Genomic DNA, 20,797 nt, shown 5'->3' with positions numbered 1-20,797 from the left:
ATTCACTGTTGCTCTCTCTGCCTCAGGCTTTCCATGTATGCAGCGGAAAGGAAAGGAAGGGGTGGTCCACTTGCTTTAGGCTTTTCACCTCAGTGTGTAGAATGGTAAGGGGGTCCCAAAACAAAGCTATTCTCCCCAAAATAAATGACTGCAGACTGTCTACAATCAAACTGTGTATGCACCTGTGTGTATTGCACATACTGTATACTTGCACATTGTGTATTTAACACATTTTTGGTTTGGCCTTTACCACTTGTGCTCTTTCTTGTTATCCAACAGGTCCTTATGACAGAATAGGTTTGGTGTTAAGACCCTCCAGTACTGCATGACTAAAGCATGATAATTTTTTACAACGTCCTGATCCAAAGCTGGATATGACCCAAAACCGAGAGTCATGACAAAGCAAGAGTAAGTGCACACTAACCCCAAACAACATCTAAAGCTGGATTGCCAACAGGTAACAAAAGCATATTATTAACAGACTCATAGCATCACAGACTCCGCTGTGGCTCAGCAGGGGACCAGTGAGGCTTACCTGGCTGGCTTCTTTGTGGACACTGATCTGTGTACTGTGCAGGCCAAGAATAGCAACTGTGGCTCCAGAGGCAAAGTGGGTGGTCTTGTCACAATCCTGGGTCATTTGACCCAGTGTTTTGAGTTTTGATGTCATTTTGTATTATGTTTAAGTCCTCTTTGGTACTCTTAAGTTGATTCTCTAGTGCCTAGGTTGTTCCTGTTTTAGATTTTGATTATTTAGTATTTCCCCCTTGTGTCTTTGCCCTCTGTGTCTCCCTCTGTGTGGCTGTGATTATTTTTGTTGTGAGATCTTCTGTCTTGCTTCGCTCATGTTTCATTCTGTTCACCTCCTGTCATGTTATCCATGTTTCCCCAGTCATGTTCTCTGGGTGTCTGTCTGCATCTCTGTGCGTGTGTTCCCTGTACTTCCTGTTTTATTTTGGTAGTCCCCTGTCTGTGTGTGCCATGTGTTGTTTTGCTCCTCTTACTTTGAAGGTATCGCATCTCTTGTGTTATGTTTAGTTTTGCTTCCCCTGTCTCGTTAATGTTATTCGTGTCAGCTGTGTTCCTCGTGTGTTCTCATTTCCTCATTATCCTTATGTTTATTTATGTCAGCTTCTCCCTTATATCTGTCTGTGTGTTCTGCCATTCAAGCCTGCCTAGTTTATTTTGTATCTTCAAGTTTAGTTAAGGTTTTCTTAGTGTCCAGCAATAAATCTGCTTTTTGAGTTTAAGTGTCACCTCCACATATGAGTCTGCGTTTGGTTCTTTCCTGCCTGCACATAGATCATGACAGGTCTAGGTTAGAAGTTTGATCCTCGCTATGCATGTTGAGCTGTCCTTAGGTAAGAAACAGAATCCTATTTTACCCTATTTGAGCTCCTATGTACCTATACCAGGGGTCGGCAACCTGCGGCTCCGGAGCCGCATGTGGCTCTTTTGTCCTTATAGTGCGGCTCCGCGTGGTTTGGGCAAATAAATTAGAAGTATTTAGCTGAAGTGTATTTTATTTATGTTAGTTCTTTTTAACTCGTAGTTCTAAATTGGAAGATTATTGTGATATTGAAATATAAAAATAAAATTATATTCTATTATTTTTTCATCGCTCAAAATAAGAGTCACACTCATGGAAGCCGGTATACCCGCCGAAATGCCGTGCATTTATCGAGACTTTCAACCCCAGGTAGGCCAATTATGGATCTTCGGATCCACATTATGTCAGCAGCTGTTCTCCACCATGAACTATGTTAAAGACAAACACCGTTCACGCCTGACAGATGACAGCTTACAGTCCTGCTTAAACTGACTTCGTATAGCCCCGATTTGCGGACTCTGTGCCTAGAGGTTCAGGAGCAGAAGTCCCATTGTAAACAAATCACGGCGGACCCGACGATGTTTCCATGAGCATGCTTTTGAGCATCTCTTTATTGAGCACTTTTCACACACGGTTGCTGTACGCATACAGCCGGCTGTAGCTTTTCAGCTCACAGCCCGACATACACCACCAACAACACAGCACAGATAGCGCAGACGTAAAGGCAGCGAGGCGTGATTGCGGGTGTCGCTCAGGTGCGTCCGCCTCCCCTGCAGCGGCGCTGCAAACCACGCCCGCCAAGACGCGCATTAACCAGGTAAAATACATATTTAGGCAGAATTTTGCAAATATCTATTTTTCATTTTTCAGCAGCATAGTGCTTTTTTCCAATTACTTTTTAAAAGTCAGGTCAAGGCTCCAACAGCCCAAAGGCGATATAAGGGTGGCGGCTGACAACAGTTTTTGTTTGCTACATGGATCATTTTAGTTCAGGTTGGTGTCTTTCCTTTTGTTATATTTCTTTAAGAGTTCAAAATGTGTTGATTACATAAATATAATTTAATTTTCTCTGTAGCACTTCATGGATTTCATAAGCAGCACACCTTAGTTGTTCACACAAAGCATAAAGATAAAAAACAATATATACAGTGTTATCTTCATTTTAGATGTCAAAAAGTATTTGCGGCTCCCAGTGTTTTCTTTTGCGTGGAAACTGGGTCCAAATGGCTCTTTGGGTGTAAAAGGTTGCAGACCCCTGACCTATACTCACCCTGCATTCAGGTGCTCCTCACATGGTCCATGATAGGGAGTCATATGAGCAACTTTATTCAGACTTTTAAGTCCGCATGTGAAAACAATGCAGATTTTAAAGAAACCTTTTTAAAAAGTTTTTGTTCAGTGTTTTTAATTTTTGTTATTAATTTTACTTCAAATGAATGTTTTTTGTTAATTAACTAAGTTACTTTACACTGAGGGCAACTAAAAGTTACCAATACTATATTCAAGACAAAAAATATTTTTTAGTACATGGATTTTTACTGCTAGTCAGAAGAATTCAAACATTTAACCAAATATTTGCTTTTATCTGCTCCGTTTTTGAGTATGACATCAAGAACTTGGCAAATCAATTTGTACATTTTTTTTGTTTTGTTCTGATATTACATGAATGCCTTTGTAACATGAGTCCTTTGTAACTTCATATTGAGTAATAATTAAGATATTCTCTCCTAAATCTAGATGATCAGTCTAATTTCTTCATGAATCTGGCAGAACCCATATGGAAAAGAAATAGTAAAAACTTATAAAAGACTTGCATAAGATGTGGCCTACTTCATATAGTGAATCATATAAGGCTTATATGATTTACTCATGAAATTGGCCATTTTCTCATTACTTTCATATATTGTTTTAGTAAATATCCAAAACATACAAGCTTCATTTATATAATTTTTCAAGGGATCTTATATCTGTTTTCACTCTTGTATGCTTTTCATACAAGTTTCACACAAGACAGATACAAACTTTATAAGATTTATATATATCTTTTCCATATGGGAAACCACAGAAGCATTTCCTGCTCAAAAAAAGAAAAACAAAGAAACAATAAGAGAAGGCAGAAAAATTTCAAATCCTCACCACAGTAAAGAATATATGAAAGGTGAATCAATCAGTAAATAAGTCGTTTTTTTCCTGCTTCCTGTTCTTATTGGTTCAACCAGTTTGCTGCCCTTTTGCAATTCCAACATAGACACACAGATGACATCTGTCAAGGTCTTTGAGTTACTGTAGAGTAGTAACTGTAGTGTATTCAGTTTGGAATAAACATTATTGTTTGCTGGTACTTTTGTATTACACACTCAGAAATTAAAGTACAGAAATGTACCTATAGGGGTACAATGGCTTGTCACTGGGGTGGTACCCTCTAAGGTACCGTTCTGTACCCTAAACTGTGGGTACTGATTTGTACCCTTGTAATTTGTACCTTTTACATGTCAAACCTGTACTTTAAAGGACAAAGTTGTACCCTTAGTATAAAGTACAAAAAGAACCCTTAAAAGGAGTACAAAATGTCTTTCTAAAGGTTCAGTATCTACACACAGATTTCCTATATTTTTCCTCTCAAGATTTGAAAAATTGAAGATACAAAGTCAAAAATACTTGTCACATTTATTACCTTCTTAAATACAGACTGTTATCAACAGAGTATGTGTCATAAGCTGCAACATCAATTTCCTGTCCAGGTTTTAGCAACGTCCATTCACTATCAACTCTTAACACTGTATGAATGAAAATGGTTGTCATATAACAGAGGAATGAGAATTTTTCCACAAAAGACCCACATTGTGTCAATATTAAATATGTACTTAATTTGCCAGAACAGAGGAATCTTCTCTGAATGCAGTACATCAATGACAAACACATCTCTTACACAGTATTTGACACTGTTCACAATTACTTCTGACACACGCTGGAAAGCTTTCTTAGGTCTTAGCACTATCAACTTCAGAAAAGCCACAATAGACTGTCAGTGCTTGTTGCAGTTCCAGTGGTAATGACAAAAATGGTGTAGTCACACTTTTTCCAAAAACATTTTCAAATTCACCAAGTAAACTTTTGTTAGAAAACTCCCAGCACTGTCTGAACTGATGTCTGTTGCTCAAAGTTGTAGCAATGTTCATAAAATTTCTACAATTGCGGGACAACGTTTTGAAATACTGGTGCTTACTTTCAAATCTCATACACCATAACAAACGTGAGGGCCGAACATTTCAATCAGTCTTGCATAGTGGATTAAATAATGACACTTTGGTGTAACAGAAGAACAGCAGTCACTGAGTCCACAAGTTATATCAAAATTGGCATCATGGGAATGAATAAGTCCTATGTGCTGAATAAGCTTTATCAAACTAAAGGTTCTTCTGCCACATTTGGAGCATTGATATGGCTGAGGCATGGTGGTCAATACAGAAGATTTATTTGTCTGGTGACTGTGATTGGCAGAGGCCGGTCCTCACCCTCATCTATTTTCACAATGTACTTTTGGAGAAAAATCAGGGTGTTCTTCAGATGTTTTGGGTAAGCAAGGTTGAAGACAAAATACAAGCAGAAAGAAGAGATGATTCCTTCAAAATACACGAGGTTCTGCACACTTCACTGCCATCCAACTTCACAATGTTTGGGCGCTTCTGGAGAACACTGGTTTCCAGTCTTCATGAAGTAGCTGAACAGTTGGATAGGGGTTTTAGGATGAACCTTTGAAGTCAAAAGAGAAGGTAGAGGAAAGCAATATCTTAGTCTCTTAACAAAAGATACATTTGTTTTCCTTTTGTATAGACTAAATATTTTAATACACACACCTCTCCAAGTATGACAAAGAGATCCAGTTTCTCCTTGAAGACGTATGGCAGGAATAAAAGTGCAGCCCTTGTGTCAAGATCTGCCAAAAAAAACAAAACAAAAAACCCCCACAATATCACCCATGCATTTTATCTGGCATTTCCAGTTACCTATAAAAATTATATAAAATGGAAGCCTTGAAGTTAAAAAAAAAAAAAAAAGCAAATACCTGGTAGGTCATCAGTGAGAGCCTCCTCTCTTGCATCAAGGTAGAGCTGGTAGAGTGGGGTTTTCCCTCGTGTAAGGTCAATCACCTTTGCTGCAACACATGAGAGCCCTTCACGAAATCGCTGGCTTACATTACCCGTTGTTGGTTGGATCCACCGAGTTCGTTGCACAGCTACAAGTAAAAATTCATTTTCAGTACAAAATAACAGTGTATGAAAATGAAATAATCTAAAGTTGATATTGATTATGTATGGTGCTGCATAATTATTTTTTATAGAATTTAACAACAATACTGTAAGAAGTTACATGAACATACAAAAAAAAGGAAAGAGGGACAGATGAAGAAAGCAAGGTCAAGGGCAAATAAAATTTACTACTATAAACATGTTAAATGTGACAGCTATTTCCAAGTTCAATTCAGCTTTCTGACTTACACCAGTAGGCATCCCTAAGAAGGGGTACTTCTTCAACACATCCTCCACAGGCATACCATCTGCAATTTCTTTTTGCCGCCAAGCAAACGCTTGCTGCATACGGTTATGAACCACCATGGTATCTGGTTGCATCTTCTGATATTGGCACTGTAAGACCTTTAAGTGGGCGTCTATGGATAATAAATCTTCTCCTTGGACGCATGGTCCCTTGAAAGAAAGCAAGAGTGAGAAGAGAAAGTCAAAACAGATTAGAAACCCAACATAAGACTAAATATACAATTAGAGCTGACACGATCTGTGCATCACAAAGAACTTGTATCGGTTAAAGTTAACCGATACCATGAACCAATATTTAAAATATGGAAACTCTGAAATAATTTCACATAAAATCTTAATTGTTAACTTGAAATTTTAGTTTTGGAGTCATATTTAAAAATTTTTTTTTTTTTTTAAATCTAGTTCACCCTCTTTTAGCGCCTTCCAATTAATAATTTTTGTGAGGTAGAAGTATTAGCACTGGTACTTTGTATTAGCAAGTGCTCTAATCCAAGTATTGGTATTGTTTCGGTTTGAAAAAAGGGGTACAGTTGCATCCCTAATCCTTAGTTTTAGATGTAATAACAGATGCAAGAACATTTTATAGCTCAAGATGTCCCTCACACCAACCTGACAAACATTTCTCTGACTTGTTCGTTGACATTTATTAGGCTGCCCTCTCCTCGTAGAACCAAACTTCTCCTTACAACGCCTCACTGCCTCACTGTCGACTAGTGGTGCCCGCTCTGATTTGAATTTACGTCTCAAAGACATATGCCATGTGTGCTTGTTGAACAGAAACATAAGTTACTGTAAAACAATCTACACAAAATACACCCAACAAAGAATCAGTAAACATACTTCATACAAACCTACTGAGAGGGTACAGATTGTCTTACTAACAAAACAAGATCGAAAAAGCTTCACTTTTACTTTGTAATCTTGAAGGAACCTTGTGCAAATTTTAAATTTAACTTACATAACCATTTCCTCACGATCCTTGAGGAAAGGATACTTCATTACCAGCGTCTTCACAGCTTGCACATATTCAGAATTTGTGGGATACCTGTAATATCAGAAGAAACATAAGTGTTAGAGCAACTGCTGACAAACAAACTTTATCAAGTGTCAGTTATTGTTTCTTAGTAATGTAGCGTTTATTTTCAATATGACAGATTCAGCTTTTTCTAAAGCAACAAGCTAACATTACCCTGATTAACTTACATAGTATACTGTGCCACAGCTTCATATAGAACTCTGATTATTGTGTGTCTGTCCCTTGGATTTTTATGGCACGGTTCTTTGTTGTCCAGTTTCAGTTGCAGATTTTTGGGAAATCTTGGAATTTCAAAAGAGGCTGGCAGTCTCAAAGTATTTTCATTGCTGTGAAAACAGTTAAGTGTTTGATTTATTGCATGAATTGAAGTATAAAACACTACAGTAACAATACATATGGTAGAAACAATGATCATATTAACTAAATCCTAAAAGTGCATAACGGCCAACATGTATGCTTCAGACATACTAACTTCATTATAAATAAGAAAATACCTTATTGAAGTTGACGAAAGTAGATGGTTGCCAGTCTTCTGGAGAGACAGTCTGTAGAGTCAGCGTCACTGAAGATTCCTTCATCCTTGACACAAATTGGTTGAATTTAACCTGCTTTTTGAAGGATCCTTGGAAAAGGTATGCAACCATAGTCTCAGTAAGACCGCAGTCAACTGTGTCACCATCAACCTCATTGTCTGCAAGATAAATGGTAGTACAAACTCTAAATTCCATGTAAGGATATTTATCACCACATTTTTACATGGGTAAAACCGTATATCACACACATTAAAACCTTTTGTACAACTTCTTTCAGTTCAAAGAAATATTCATTAAAAAATCAGTAAATTAAATAAAATAAACCAAATTTTTAGAGTGAATCCTCTCGATATGCAAAGTTTTCATTTTAAATTTAGATGTTTGTTTGGGACTACTGGACACAGGAGAGCAGAGTCTGAGCATGCTTTTGTGCCCTTTCAAGTTTGGAAGAAAAAAAAAGACTAGAATGCTGTAATTTGTTAATATTCACTACTAAGGTGACTCCTTTCTCCAGATTTCCGACAGTTTCTGCCGTCTGTTCTTTCAGACCGATTACTTATAGCGATAACACCCGCAGGACTGTATTACAAGCTCAGATTACATGCTGAAAAAGTTCCCACATTGCTTAAAACGCGACTATCAAACCCCAGCTGCAACACCCTTGTTATATTTTAAACAAGTGCGGCGTCAAGATATTTCCTTTAAACGTTATATTCAGCCGCCCATGTGTGTTGATGGCCATGGAATGGATGTAAAAACGTGATTTTATTAAACCATTAATACACTAACGGTAAACTGCATTCAGCTACCAGGGAATCAAATTTCGCGCCGTTCCGCTGCGCAGGGGTTACCGAACCCATAGACTGTGGCCGAACCACATATATAAGTTCAAACTTATACAAATACTATGTGTACACATTTTTCATTTTACAGAACTGTGACCTCAACTTTACACATGAAACGTTTGTAAAAACGTTTGTAAAAAGACATAATTTGAGCTAAGAGAGTGCCGAAACTAGCTAAATTGCTAATATACGTTAAGCTAGGCTAAACCAATAATTAGTAATTACGCTACATTTTCTTTAAATAAAACTTACCTCTGAAACGCTGAGCTTCAGCTTCGGTGACATCTAAGCCCCACTCTTGTATTTTTGTTAAGAGTTCCTCGGTTGAAAGTGAACAGAGCACACCAGGACTTGCAAGTTCGTAATCCATCTCCGTCCGTTGATAAAACAAAAATGGCACCTGCTGCATTTACAGAAAGTTCTAGAATCCACCAGCTATTCGTTGAGTTTCTTCTTCTACTTTTTTGTTTGATGTTGTGAGGATGGGCTCAACTCGCACTCAGAGTTCAATAAGGGTGCTTTTTTTGCAATTCATCCAAATAGTTATACTTTTAAAAAATCACTCTTAAAAAAATGTTTAAATGCATTTTTACTTTTTTTCTTTCAAATAAATTCATTGTTCTTAAAGCAGCTTAAAAATAAGGGGGGTTCAGGGAATACAAAAACAACAACAGCAATGAAAATAATAAAAAATAAAATAAAAACACTAAAATATATGCTTAAATCAATGCAGTTGCAAATAAATTACTGTCAAAAAGAATTTAAAAAAAAAAAAAACCTCTAATCAAAAGAGCTTAATCAACCTGTACTTTATCTTTTGAAAGAATGGGTACAAATAAGTACTTTTCACAATTAAGGAACATGTATGTACCTTTCAGACGCTAAAAAAGGTACAGATAGTTACCCCGAGGTCCAATATTTGTCCTTAGACTGTCTTAATGTCATTTTTGTACCTTGGGGCACAGTAATGTACCCCTTCCGTACCCCTATTTCTGACTGTGTACACATAATCCAACTGATTTACTGCTTGTATTGTGGAGCTGCAGAGCAGCTCTTGTTGCCTACACTGACCTCATAGAGAATAAATCACCATAACAGACTATTAATCCTGAACGAATGAAGTCTCATACTGTATCACATTTCCTGTTTTCTACCATCCACATCTTCAATTTCCTCATGCTTCTCTATCTCGCTATTGAATTCTCCCTCTGGGGTATATCAAGCTGCTGTCTCTTCTCCTCCCACGTCCCCTGATGAGAATGGACAGTCACGTTCCAGTCACTGTGGACTGGGAAGGGTGGGAGCAATGGACGAGTTGGCGGAAAAGATGGCACATAGCACGTGTGTGTGTGTGCGTGTGTGTCTGGCTGCTGGCAGTACGTACCATGCTGGGATTGGACTCTGCAGAAGCCGCTAAACATTCAGCTGCCTTCCATCAGCCCCTCTGTTATTATCACGGACCAGCAGACCCACTGACTGACTCAACAGCTGTCCAGGCTATATAGATGTATGTATGAGTGTGTGTGTGTGTGTGTGTGTGTTTGAATTTGTTTGTTTGAGGTTTTTTTTACTTTTGCCAGAGCAGTGTAAGTGCTTACATTTGAGAATGGAATGACGCAAATGAGTGTTTAGGTGATTCAGCTGCTGCGGAGTCTGTGTGTTTGCTCCATTTGAGGAAAATATAATGTGAAGATAAAATGACTGATGCATTTGTGTATGAGGTGTGGTCTTTGGGGGTTGGTGGTTGGGCCTAGTGTCTTTAAATTTGTGTGTCTGAGCTCAAATGAAATAACAACGTAAGGCAATTGGTGGAGAGTTGGCATGCAAAAGCAGGAAGTTTATTCCACAAGACATTAAGAAAAAGTCTTAAAACGATCTAATGTGCCTTTAGCTTTAAGCAACCCTGGTGTTTTGCTATTTTCAACTGGTTGCCAATTTGCTTTAACTAATCTCTTAACTTTACAGAAATTGCCGTTTCTAATTCATCGTTTAGATGGAAGAATGTAAAGATAAAAGAGAAACACAAGTTAAATTCAGTTTTATTTATATAGCACCAAATCACAACAACAGGCACCTTAAGGCACCTTCTATTGTAAGGTAAAGACCCTACAATAACCCTTTCTTAGCTATATCTGTCTTTTAGAAGATACATGATGTATGATCAAAGTGAATTTGACAAACATATGTTTTACTTTACTTACATTCTTATTATTTACCTACTTATTTTTACTATGACTTCACTAAAAGTAACAATATGACAATAAAAATCCTGCATTTAATAACTGTGTCTGTCAAGGGTGATTTGATGAGATCCATCTTAGTGCTGGTAATATTAAGAACACAAATCAGACATTTCCACATTTGGAATCAGAGCTCTAAGCTCATGTCAAAAATACATTACATATAAAACAGATATATCTGAGATGCCTGATATATCTTTTAGTCTGGTCAAAGTCTACACAGTACATTTTGCTTTTATTTGGGGATGGATTTAAAATAAACAATTAAAATAAATAAATAATATGGAACATTGATTAAAGGTGGATTTCGAGGTCTGCTTTGAATCCCATTGTTATTTCTCATTCACCGCCTTAAATAACTGCATATAATTTGTATCCATAACTTTCAATTTGCTGATACTTACTAGAATGCACTTACTTATATTTATGCAAACTTCTGCCAGAGTAAAGCAGAATATGTATACACCCTTGGTTAACACTTACCAAGCTGTTCTTTTTGTGATATGCTGCTCAGATTTTGTATGATTGTGATCCCAAAAGCTCAATATCAGCCCGGAGGCATTCTGGCTTATCCAGATGTTTCTTTGTAAACTTCATTGTTGACTTTTGTGACCTGGTTGCGCTTTCCTCCTTATGACTATTGCATGTAGTCCCTATTTGTGCGTCAGCACTGCACAGTTAAATGGTGCACTACCACTCCTGTCAGCTAAACAGTCTCCTCCACAGTCACATGGAAGTTTTCCTCTGCCTCTCTGCCCGGCAGACATGAGGTTTTATCTTCAAGTCTTCTAGACTACTTGTCTTCGTGACTCCCATTCCATAATCAAATTTTAGACAGTGGAAAGTGCAAGCCAGCACTTTGATATCTTTTTAGTATTTTTCAGCTATATGTAAGCATTCATGAGTCTATCTCCAGATCCCCCATCAGTAGCTTGGAGGTGGCCTGTGCTGCTCAGTGCTAGGGTTTGGATAATGAGAGAATTTAGCAGCAGCATCAACGTGACAGTTCTTTACCCACCTCTAGGTGTTCTGAGACATGTAGGAAACAAATTTGTGTCTATCTTTTTACTGTCTGGATAAAAAAGTGACACATCACTTATATTTGAAAAAAACTAAACACACATTTTAATTCATCAATATACCTTTTAGTTTTTTCACCCTCACCAAAACATCCATACAAATGATTTTATAAACATTTAGTGGATGCCTGCAGCACATTATGTGTTATCTAGGATGCTTTTTTAAATTAGCTTTTTAAATTATTATTTTTAAATACAATTGTTGTCTGTAAATGGTTTAGATGTATGAAATCACAATTTCAAATAGGAACCAAATGACAGATATTTGTCAAGGGGACATGACAGCACAGTATTGTTCCAATTTTGAGTTTCTGCCTAGGTCCCCTACATTCAAGACTTACTGTCTCTGACAAGAAATCGAGTTTAAGGAGAGAAAGAAGTGTAAAACCCATGGTGCAGTATACTGGATACATTCCACAATTATGGGTTCTACATGCAGGTAATAAAACGGAAGAAGGTTTGATATCATGTGAGTTAAATCAAAATAGATCTTTTCTGTAGGTATTCCTGACTTTCCATATACAGTGGCTTGCAAAAGTATTCGGCCCCCTTGAACTTTTCCACATTTTGTCACATTACAGCCATAAACATGAATCAATTTTATTGGAATTCCACATGAAAGACCAATACAAAGTGGTGTGCACGTGAGAAGTGGAACGAAAATCATACGTGATTCCAAACATTTTTTACAAATAAATAACTGAAAAGTGGGGTGTGCGTAATTATTCAGCCCCCTCAGTCAATACTTTGTAGAACCACCTTTTGCTGCAATTACAGCTGCCAGTCTTTTAGGATATGTCTCTACCAGCTTTGCACATCTAGCGACTGAAAGTCTTGCCCATTCTTCTTTGCAAAACAGCTCCAGCTCAGTCAGATTAGATGGACAGTGTTTGTGAACAGCAGTTTTCAGATCAGATAACATGGGTGTTTTTGGGGAAGAATGGCACATTAGAGGAACTGGAGTTGTAGGCTAAATTTTTCAGGATAATCTCTGATATAGTAGCATTCAGACATTTTAGAATTTTGTGCCATCTGTTTTTAATAACAAAAACTTATTATCAATCCCCTAAATTCTTTCAATGAAATACAGTCCCTCTATTGAAAAGGAGTGTTTTTTTTTTCATCTGAAAACAAACAAACAAACATAGTTTACAAAATGTTTTACTGTTTGATTCTGGTTCATAAAAGTGCTCACACAATAAAAAGTGAGGAACAACAACTGGGAATCAAAGACAGAGACCCTCTAGCATTGAAAAACCCTGCCAGCAGCATCAGCCCCAGTGAGATAAAGCTACTCTACAGCAGTTAAATTGGGTAGCTACAATAACTAACAATAAGAAAAAATCCTACTGAACTTGTTTAGATATTACAGCTTAGTGTCACCTTTGCCAATCAATTCTACCTCCTATATGTTATGTGTTACGACTCTTTTGGTTAAAATCAATAAATAAGTAAAATCTATCCGTTAATTCAGGCCTTTCTTTAAACTTTTTCAAACAAACTTGCCACAGATTAGGTAAAGTCTGTCATTGTCTTGTCTCATGTTTACTAGAATAGATCCTGGTGATGTGCAATACTTTTGGGAAAATATTCTGTGGACTGATGAGACAAAGCTGAACTTTTGGGAAGGTTTGTGGTTTACATTTGGTGTAAAACTAACATAGCAATTCATGAAAAGATCATTATACCACAGACATGGTGGTGGTAGTGTGATGGTCCGGTGTGGCATTGCTGCTTCATGACCTGAACAACTTGCTGTAAATGAAGGAATCTTGAATTCTAAGTTTGTGGTTCCATCAGGAGGTTTACAGTTCATACCCTGAAGTTCAAGCACACTTGGGTTATTCAGAAGGACAATGATGCCAAACACACCAACTAATCCACTTTTAAATGTCTGAAAAAAACAAACAAACAATCCTCCACAGTGATGTGAAAGACTCATTGTCACTTTTCACCAGAGATGTGAAAATGACACTGCGTGGGAAGAAAACTTCGTTCTACAGCGAAAAATTAAACTTCAAATCTGAGCAAGCACCTAGCATGCTGCCATGGGAATGTGAAATTCACTGAGAAACCCACGGATCCCCCCACTGACATGACGGCTGCGCCACCGGGCAAACATCCACCGGCTCCACTCCTGGTAAACAGTTGAAAATAGATTTAAGAGCGACAGGACTTAGTGCTGCTGAATCTTTGATTTTACTTATTTTTTGCTGTTTTACTTTCATCTATTTGAAAGAGTGAGTGTAAACACAAAAAACTATTTTATTTTTTATGCTGGAATATGCAGAAAATGGGTTTAAATGTTAAACAAATTTCTTCCAGTCAAAGGCAGTTGCATATAATGTAATTTTTGCTTGATGTAATGTGCATAAAGTTAAAAGATTAAAACTAATAAAACAAGTTTTGAAAAGAGACTTTTTCATTTGATTCAATTTTATATGATGGATTATGCAGAAAAAATAGAATTGGGCTGAAAGGTCTATTGCTTTATGACGTATTCAGGTTGCGTATCAGGTTATTAAAAAGTAACTAAGTAATAAAGTAACTAATTACTATTTTCTTGTTCTTTCTTGTTCTTGCTGCCGAGGGTGCTAATACCTCTTATTAGATTAGGGGCCATTTACTTTTCACATAGCTATGGATCATTTGTTTCCCCTTAATAAATAAAAGCATAATTTAAAAAAAAAAACACATTTATTTTTGATATCTTTGTATAATATTCAAATAAGTTTGATATGAACCATATAAGTGTGACAAATATGGACAAAACTTTAATTAGGAGAGGGCAAAATGCTTTTTCACAGCACTGTATACAGAAAACTTGGTTGGCACTAGACAAGCATCACATACTGCATTCTTTTCATTAGTCAGGAATTCTCTACCAATTCACCTCTCGTTGAGTGACTTAAAATGAACTAAAGAATTAAAAAAGCAGAACCTAACCCTGATTGAAACTTAATGTTTTTAAATCACAGATGGTGGCATTTAATATTTAATATAAGTAAAGCTTAAGTAATGTTCTTAATATTCCTTCAAGGCCTCAGTCTGTATACTCACATAAATGATGTCAGATTCTCTTAGAAAGAAACATTACTTCTAGGCTATACACTTGTTAACTATGTGTTCAAAGACAGCCTCTCCCTTTGACGATAAACTCTAGCTAAAATAACCTTATGAACTAAATGAAGTTCTCAACACAAGCAAACAAGGCCTCATCCAATAAGAAAAGCAAAGTGTTCTATAGAGCCAAGTAAATCAAATGCTTTGAGTTCAAACTGATACCTAAACAAATTATGTATTATTGAACCCACCATACTGACAGAAACCTTGAATTGTGTTCTATTAGTTAAAATCCATCCATCCATCACAAATTGCATCTCTGACACTACAATACATCTTTTAAATATGACAAAGTTCAGACAGTTGAAGTTATTTGTGGACTTCCACCTGCTCAAATCAGAAACTTTCAATCACTGTGACTTTCCCTTTAACCAAGAAAACATCTATAACATGCCTAAATGACCATTATCAGACAGAATTATCATAAACTATTCTGACATTTGTAAAAAAAATAATAATAATACTATTTTGGGAATTATTATAGTAATTAACCAATGTAAGGTATGAGCTAACATATACCTAATATACAGCCTTAAATCTGTAAACTGGCTTGTTTACTTCTGACGATATTGCCACAAATGTCTGTGGATGCTATTAAATTTGTATGTAACGAAACAGTGATTGCCATTGTCTGTGCCAAAGTAACACACAAACCTTTGAATTCATTGCATGTTTAAAATTTTTAGCAATACAGATGTCCCTCTGTAGTTCAAATTTTCTTGTTGTAATGAAGCCAGTGAAAACAAAGGTAGAGTACTGGGAATTATTTTTAAAGTGAGAACAACTAAAACATCATGAGGATGAACTGAAGAGCTGCACCAAGGTCCAGTAGAAGATACATAAACATTATTTTGAAGTTATGACTCATGCAAAGCTGCTCTATTGATATCCAGATTTAAAATATGGAAATACGCACAATGGGTTCCCTTCAAACTTCATTCTGGTGCAGTCTTTATACAAAATCAAGGAGAAACATGCTGCAAAAAAACATGAACAAGCAAGTTTGGGAATCGAAAAGATTAATTGAAATATCATCCAGGAGTAGTGCTGACAAAAGTTGGACAAAGTAATAAATTGCAAATGCATCTTTTTTATTTTTCATTATGCTGACAAAGTTTTTATACTAACAGCTTCTTTCAGAAGAAGTGTTTTTCAGTTTCCTTCTGCCAGTATATCAGTGGGAATGTGCACATGTTTTGGTATAATTTGCATACTGTAGAAATATAATCAAAATAAAATCATTACTCAATGCATGGTGTTCTTCAGTGCAGTGTGTCTTTTACTTTAGGTTTGATTTTGTAGCTCTATAGTGCAAATTTAGCTTACATTGAAATAAAATCACTGCATGCATCTCAACATGCCTAATGAAAATCATTAGAATGCTTCTAATAATTATAAAAAACTCATAGTGATGAGGTACTTACTCGTCTTTTAATAACAAAGTGCTTTAATGAAGTAGTGGACAAGTGATTCATTCAGTTCAATTCAGTTCAATTTTATTCATATATTGCTAGTTCAGAACAGCAGAGGAGCGGACAGGGGAGAGCTTGATGAGATATAGACCTGGATATTCTTACTTAAAACTTGGTCAGGAACCATCTTTGTCCCCTCAACTTAACCTTTTTTTTTTTTAACAAGGAACAATTTAATGAGCTGCAATCTTTGATTAACGGACGGGGAAGTATTCAAACCTCCAGACAGGGGGTATCATGTAAGTATTGCAGCTGCCTTTTATTTAATGCTGTACTATTTCAGCCTAGTAGAGAGGCAAATATTTTTTGACCATTAGAATAGTCTTTTATATCTTCATCTATTTTCTTAACTGCTGGACCAACGCAGGGAAACTGGACCCTATCCTAGCTGGCACAGGACAGAAAGCAGGGTAAACCCTGGACAGGTTGTCATATGCCTAACACAGACAAGAGACACACACCCGCACACTCTGACATCTAAACCTCATTGAGTTTAGAATAACTATTTAGCGTAAAAAGCATGTGTGGAAGGTGGAGCTCCCGGAGTAATCCCCTGCAGGCACAACAAGAACATGCTCACAAAACTCCACACAGAAAGGCCCCAGTCAGCAGAAGCTTTGAACCAAGAACCATAACATAGTTGTGTGGTAGTTTAAAAACCCCCAGCAAATCATTTAATAGAGAAAAAAATAAGTGGTCAATTAACAGGGTTGTATGCAGTTATTCTACTATTCCGATACTTGTCTGTTGTGTATATCTTTTTTTACTTTTTAAGTGGAAATACACTATCTCAGCTGGACATGTAATCTCTTTCACTCACTGCAGTAATTATGATGCTTCAGTTTGCCTTACTGTTGACAGCTTAATGATTTTCTCTGCTTCGATCTTATTTAGAAACTGTTCCTAAAAGTTTAGCCACCCCCACCAAACCCCCAAACAAAACAGCAACAAAAAAAACAAACCAAGAAAACAAAACATAGCACTGCTCTGCAAGATGAGGTCAAGCCAAAGCACACTCATCTCTCTTCTCCATTCAGTGAGTGACTGGGCAGGGACTTGCACTCAGTGTAAGAGAAAAGTAAGAGTCATTCTGTTGCTTCTAACTTTCTCAAACATTTAGCTAGAATCACAACACAACATTTATCTTTACTTATTAATAATTATTTTGCCAGCCATGCCTCTGATGTTGCTGCTTCAGATATTGCTCCTTATTATTTACAAAGCTCCAGAGCCCATAAATGGGATGAGGGACAGTTTAAATAAACAAAAAATTTATTTGTCTGTTTAACTTAACTGGCTCCTATTATTGTTTGCATTATATTTGTTTGTATTGTTATTATAAGGCTACTTTTACTGTTACAATTTATTACATTATAATACTCTAGGGGCCATATAAGAAACTGTTGAGAAGAGCTGCACTGATAAGCTGAACTCAGTTCTGCTTAGTGTTATATTATCTCCATGTAAACGGTTACTAGTAACAATAGATCTTTGTAGGCAATGGAAATGTTAAACAGGCATTGTAAAAACAATTGTTAACAAAATGTGGATGTTTTTGGAAAATTTCAAAGACATTTAACTTTGTTGCCACTTTGTTTGCAATTTAATGACTTCATCTGCAGTTTATCATTTTCCTATTGTTCAGTAAGAGAAATCGAATCTGCTTGGGCTTGAACAACTGCATTAAAGTTGAGTTTAATGCAAAATGCAAAGGACACTCACATCGAAAGCAAGATGGACCTTCTAAAAATAAATAAATAAAAAGATTTGCTTTCCATTCTGCTGCTAACATCTCCAGAAGTCCTTGCATTTCATTTCATAAAACTCTCAAATGTCTACTCTCTAATCCCATATGCTTTTAGCATGTTACCTTGGCTGAACTACCTGGTAGTCTATGTCATCATTTTCAGACTCATCCTCCTCCAAAAGTGCAGCTAAAACACCAAATTTCCTGTAATGTTCTTGATCCATCTTGTTGTTTCACCTGGAGAGGGGCACGTTCTCAAATGCTTCTCTTTTTACAGGGCATATTAGCACCGTTGATGTCCACCAAATGCTCTTTGATAAACTTCCCCTCAGAGAATGGCTTACTTTGCCATTTTTGAACAAATCACAAGTTGGTATTGGATGCTCCCTCTCTGAATGTGTAAAGCAAAGCAAGTTCTTGTATTTCTCCGAGTGTTTAGTGTTGTAATGGCAATTTAAACTATAATCCTTAAACACAGCGATCTGCTCTCCATGAACTAAACAGATGGCTTTACCTTTCACTTCACTATATACTCAGAAGTCCATGTCTTGTTAAAAACTCTACATTCTACATCAGTCTCTTTTTTGACATCTTTTGGTTCTAGCAAACTCAGATCTCTCATAAACATCTGTTCCAATGTATTTACAGTGAAGCTACATTCATTTGCACAAATGTATGTCTGTAAATTAAAAAAATTATATACATTGTGGTTTCCCACAAAATCACAAAAACAGTACGCTATTCTCTAATGGGAAGTTTGTCAGAGAGTGTTTGGTAGCTAAAATGGGATAAACTAGAGGCTATATCCCTTTTTAATCTTTGAAACATAATTTTTCGTTGACCTCATGTGAGGTGATTAGGGACAGCTATACAGCTATACAGTGCCCAGGTTGGTCCTCCATCCTCATATGGGGGCATTCCATTAGGCTTTTCTAACACCTTATATATCATTCTGCTTGATCAGGTGTTTTATATTTTGTTTAAAAAAACTACACTCTTGTGTTATATTGCAAAAAAAACAAAACAACAACAACAACAAAAACATTGTTGTCATATGAGGACATACTTTTTAAAAAATGAATCCTCTGTTCAAAGATTGTGAAAAACCCACCCCAACCATTCTCAGAAGGTCAATATATATATATATATATATATATATATATATATATATATATATATATATATATATATATATATATATATATATATATATATGTATATGTATAGGTATATATATATAGGTGTAGCATAACTTCATTTGAATTTTCAAGAGGCAAACAAAAGCAGTGAAGATGTGTAAATATGAGTGAGTGAAAACGAATGAGGTCCTTCTGGCCAGTGCTGAGGTTTATCTCTGACACATATCGATTGTGAGGTCGAACAGAAGCCCTGGCAGAGAGCTGCAGACCTGCTGCAATGTGTTTGTGGGTGTAAATGTGTGAATTTTTTTTTGTATGCTTCAACAATTATATCCAAACACACAGGAAATGCCCTCCCAACAGAGGGAGAAGAGGAGAACCTGAAAGGTTACAACACCATAAATTATATTTTTGCTAGCTCAGGTTAGTGTTGTAGAGCTGGAGGTTCAATGAACATTTCATCCAAAATGAAAGTCCAAATGAATGAATGCAGGAGATGTCAGCTCTCTCACAGGCAAATAGGCCTCAGCTTTGACGGCAGAAGTGTTATCATCAGTACAAACAGTTGTTGACACAAAGCAGCTGTGTTGGCAGATGCTATGCCGTGATGGTAATTAAAAAATAATGACCTGTTTGTGTTTCATGTGGTCCATGTAATCATAGCTGTGGGAACATGGTTCATAAAGAGAGTGCTGCATTCATGAGGAAATATATGGAAGGTAGGGGTAGTACTCTCAACATCCATATGAAAAGATCTCTACAAATGAGGAAAAAAGTGTACATTTATTATGCACGTTTTCCTGTATGCCATGTCATATTGTCAAATTATATACTTGCATAAATACAATATTTGACTATGAAAGATTATTTGTCTAAGAGAACACTGTCCACTCCACAGACTGTCTATTCAGAGATTCTGAAATATTATCTGGATGAACTATTACAGTGGAGCCTGAACCCACAGTGAGTGGAGCTCTGCAGCCAGGTGTGTACAGCTATTTCACTGAGTGGGACTCACTGGCAGCAACATAAATGCATTTTATATTTGTTCAAATTTTATAAATCAATTGACTAAGAATTTTACCATTTTTCTTAGGAATGAGGCATGCTTGTCATTATGACTCGGCAGTGCAGAGGCTTCAGTACTTGCCTTAAAATATTTCTTCAACATTAAAGTAATAACCGCAAACAATGATCAGTGATAATAAATTAGACAAACTTTATTTTTCAAACTTTTGGTTTAAAACAGCATTTTGGTTGCTGTCACAGTGTAACTAATTTTAATACAGTAACCTGAAGTGTCCATCAAAGTAAACAATCAAATCAGGGACCCATCCTTCTTTGGGCTCCGCCTCCAGACAGTTTACCCAAGAGCGCGTAAAACTGTAGCTTTGTGTGCAAAGCAGACGCTCTTGCTTGCACGATGTTGTCTTTGTGCGCATGTCCGCTACACGCGGGGTTGTTGAATTTACGCGTGAGGAATTTAATTGCGCCCACGAAATGAAATTATTTGCTCGGTTTATGTTTTTCTCGTGCATAAGTTATGACATAAATATCATTCCATATCTATGATTCCAATGCAAACCGATCGTTGCAGAGAAACAAAATGCTACACTACAAGGATGTAATCAGTAGTGTAACTTTTACTTTTTAGAAAGAATAAATAAGTAAAGCAACGCATTACTTTAACAAAAGCA

At 36.6% G+C, this 20,797-nt stretch overlaps 3 long non-coding RNA genes across 4 annotated transcripts; all 3 read right to left on the bottom strand.

The window, feature by feature from the left end:
* Nucleotides 1-5,066: 5,066 nt before the first annotated feature.
* Nucleotides 5,067-5,546, bottom strand: LOC120443576. The gene is made up of 3 exons (XR_005615499.1): nt 5,397-5,546; nt 5,188-5,267; nt 5,067-5,083 (listed from the first exon to the last, which is right to left on the bottom strand). It is a non-coding gene; the product is annotated as an uncharacterized LOC120443576 (long non-coding RNA).
* Nucleotides 5,545-6,856, bottom strand: LOC120443578. Of its 2 annotated transcripts, XR_005615502.1 has the most exons (4): nt 6,845-6,856; nt 6,496-6,651; nt 5,830-6,036; nt 5,545-5,567 (listed from the first exon to the last, which is right to left on the bottom strand). It is a non-coding gene; the product is annotated as an uncharacterized LOC120443578 (long non-coding RNA). The 2 variants fall into 2 exon arrangements; XR_005615501.1 differs by lacking the exon at nt 6,845-6,856 and having other exon boundaries at nt 6,496-6,677.
* Nucleotides 6,855-7,434, bottom strand: LOC120443577. The gene is made up of 3 exons (XR_005615500.1): nt 7,417-7,434; nt 7,090-7,248; nt 6,855-6,931 (listed from the first exon to the last, which is right to left on the bottom strand). It is a non-coding gene; the product is annotated as an uncharacterized LOC120443577 (long non-coding RNA).
* Between the last annotated feature and the right edge of the window lie 13,363 nt (nt 7,435-20,797).

This window comes from Oreochromis aureus, linkage group 14 (genome assembly GCF_013358895.1).
Source record: "Oreochromis aureus strain Israel breed Guangdong linkage group 14, ZZ_aureus, whole genome shotgun sequence".
In the NCBI taxonomy this organism is placed as follows: domain Eukaryota; kingdom Metazoa; phylum Chordata; class Actinopteri; order Cichliformes; family Cichlidae; genus Oreochromis; species Oreochromis aureus.
The sequence above is the reverse complement of the archived record's forward strand: the minus strand, read 5'-3'. Positions and strand labels throughout refer to the sequence as shown.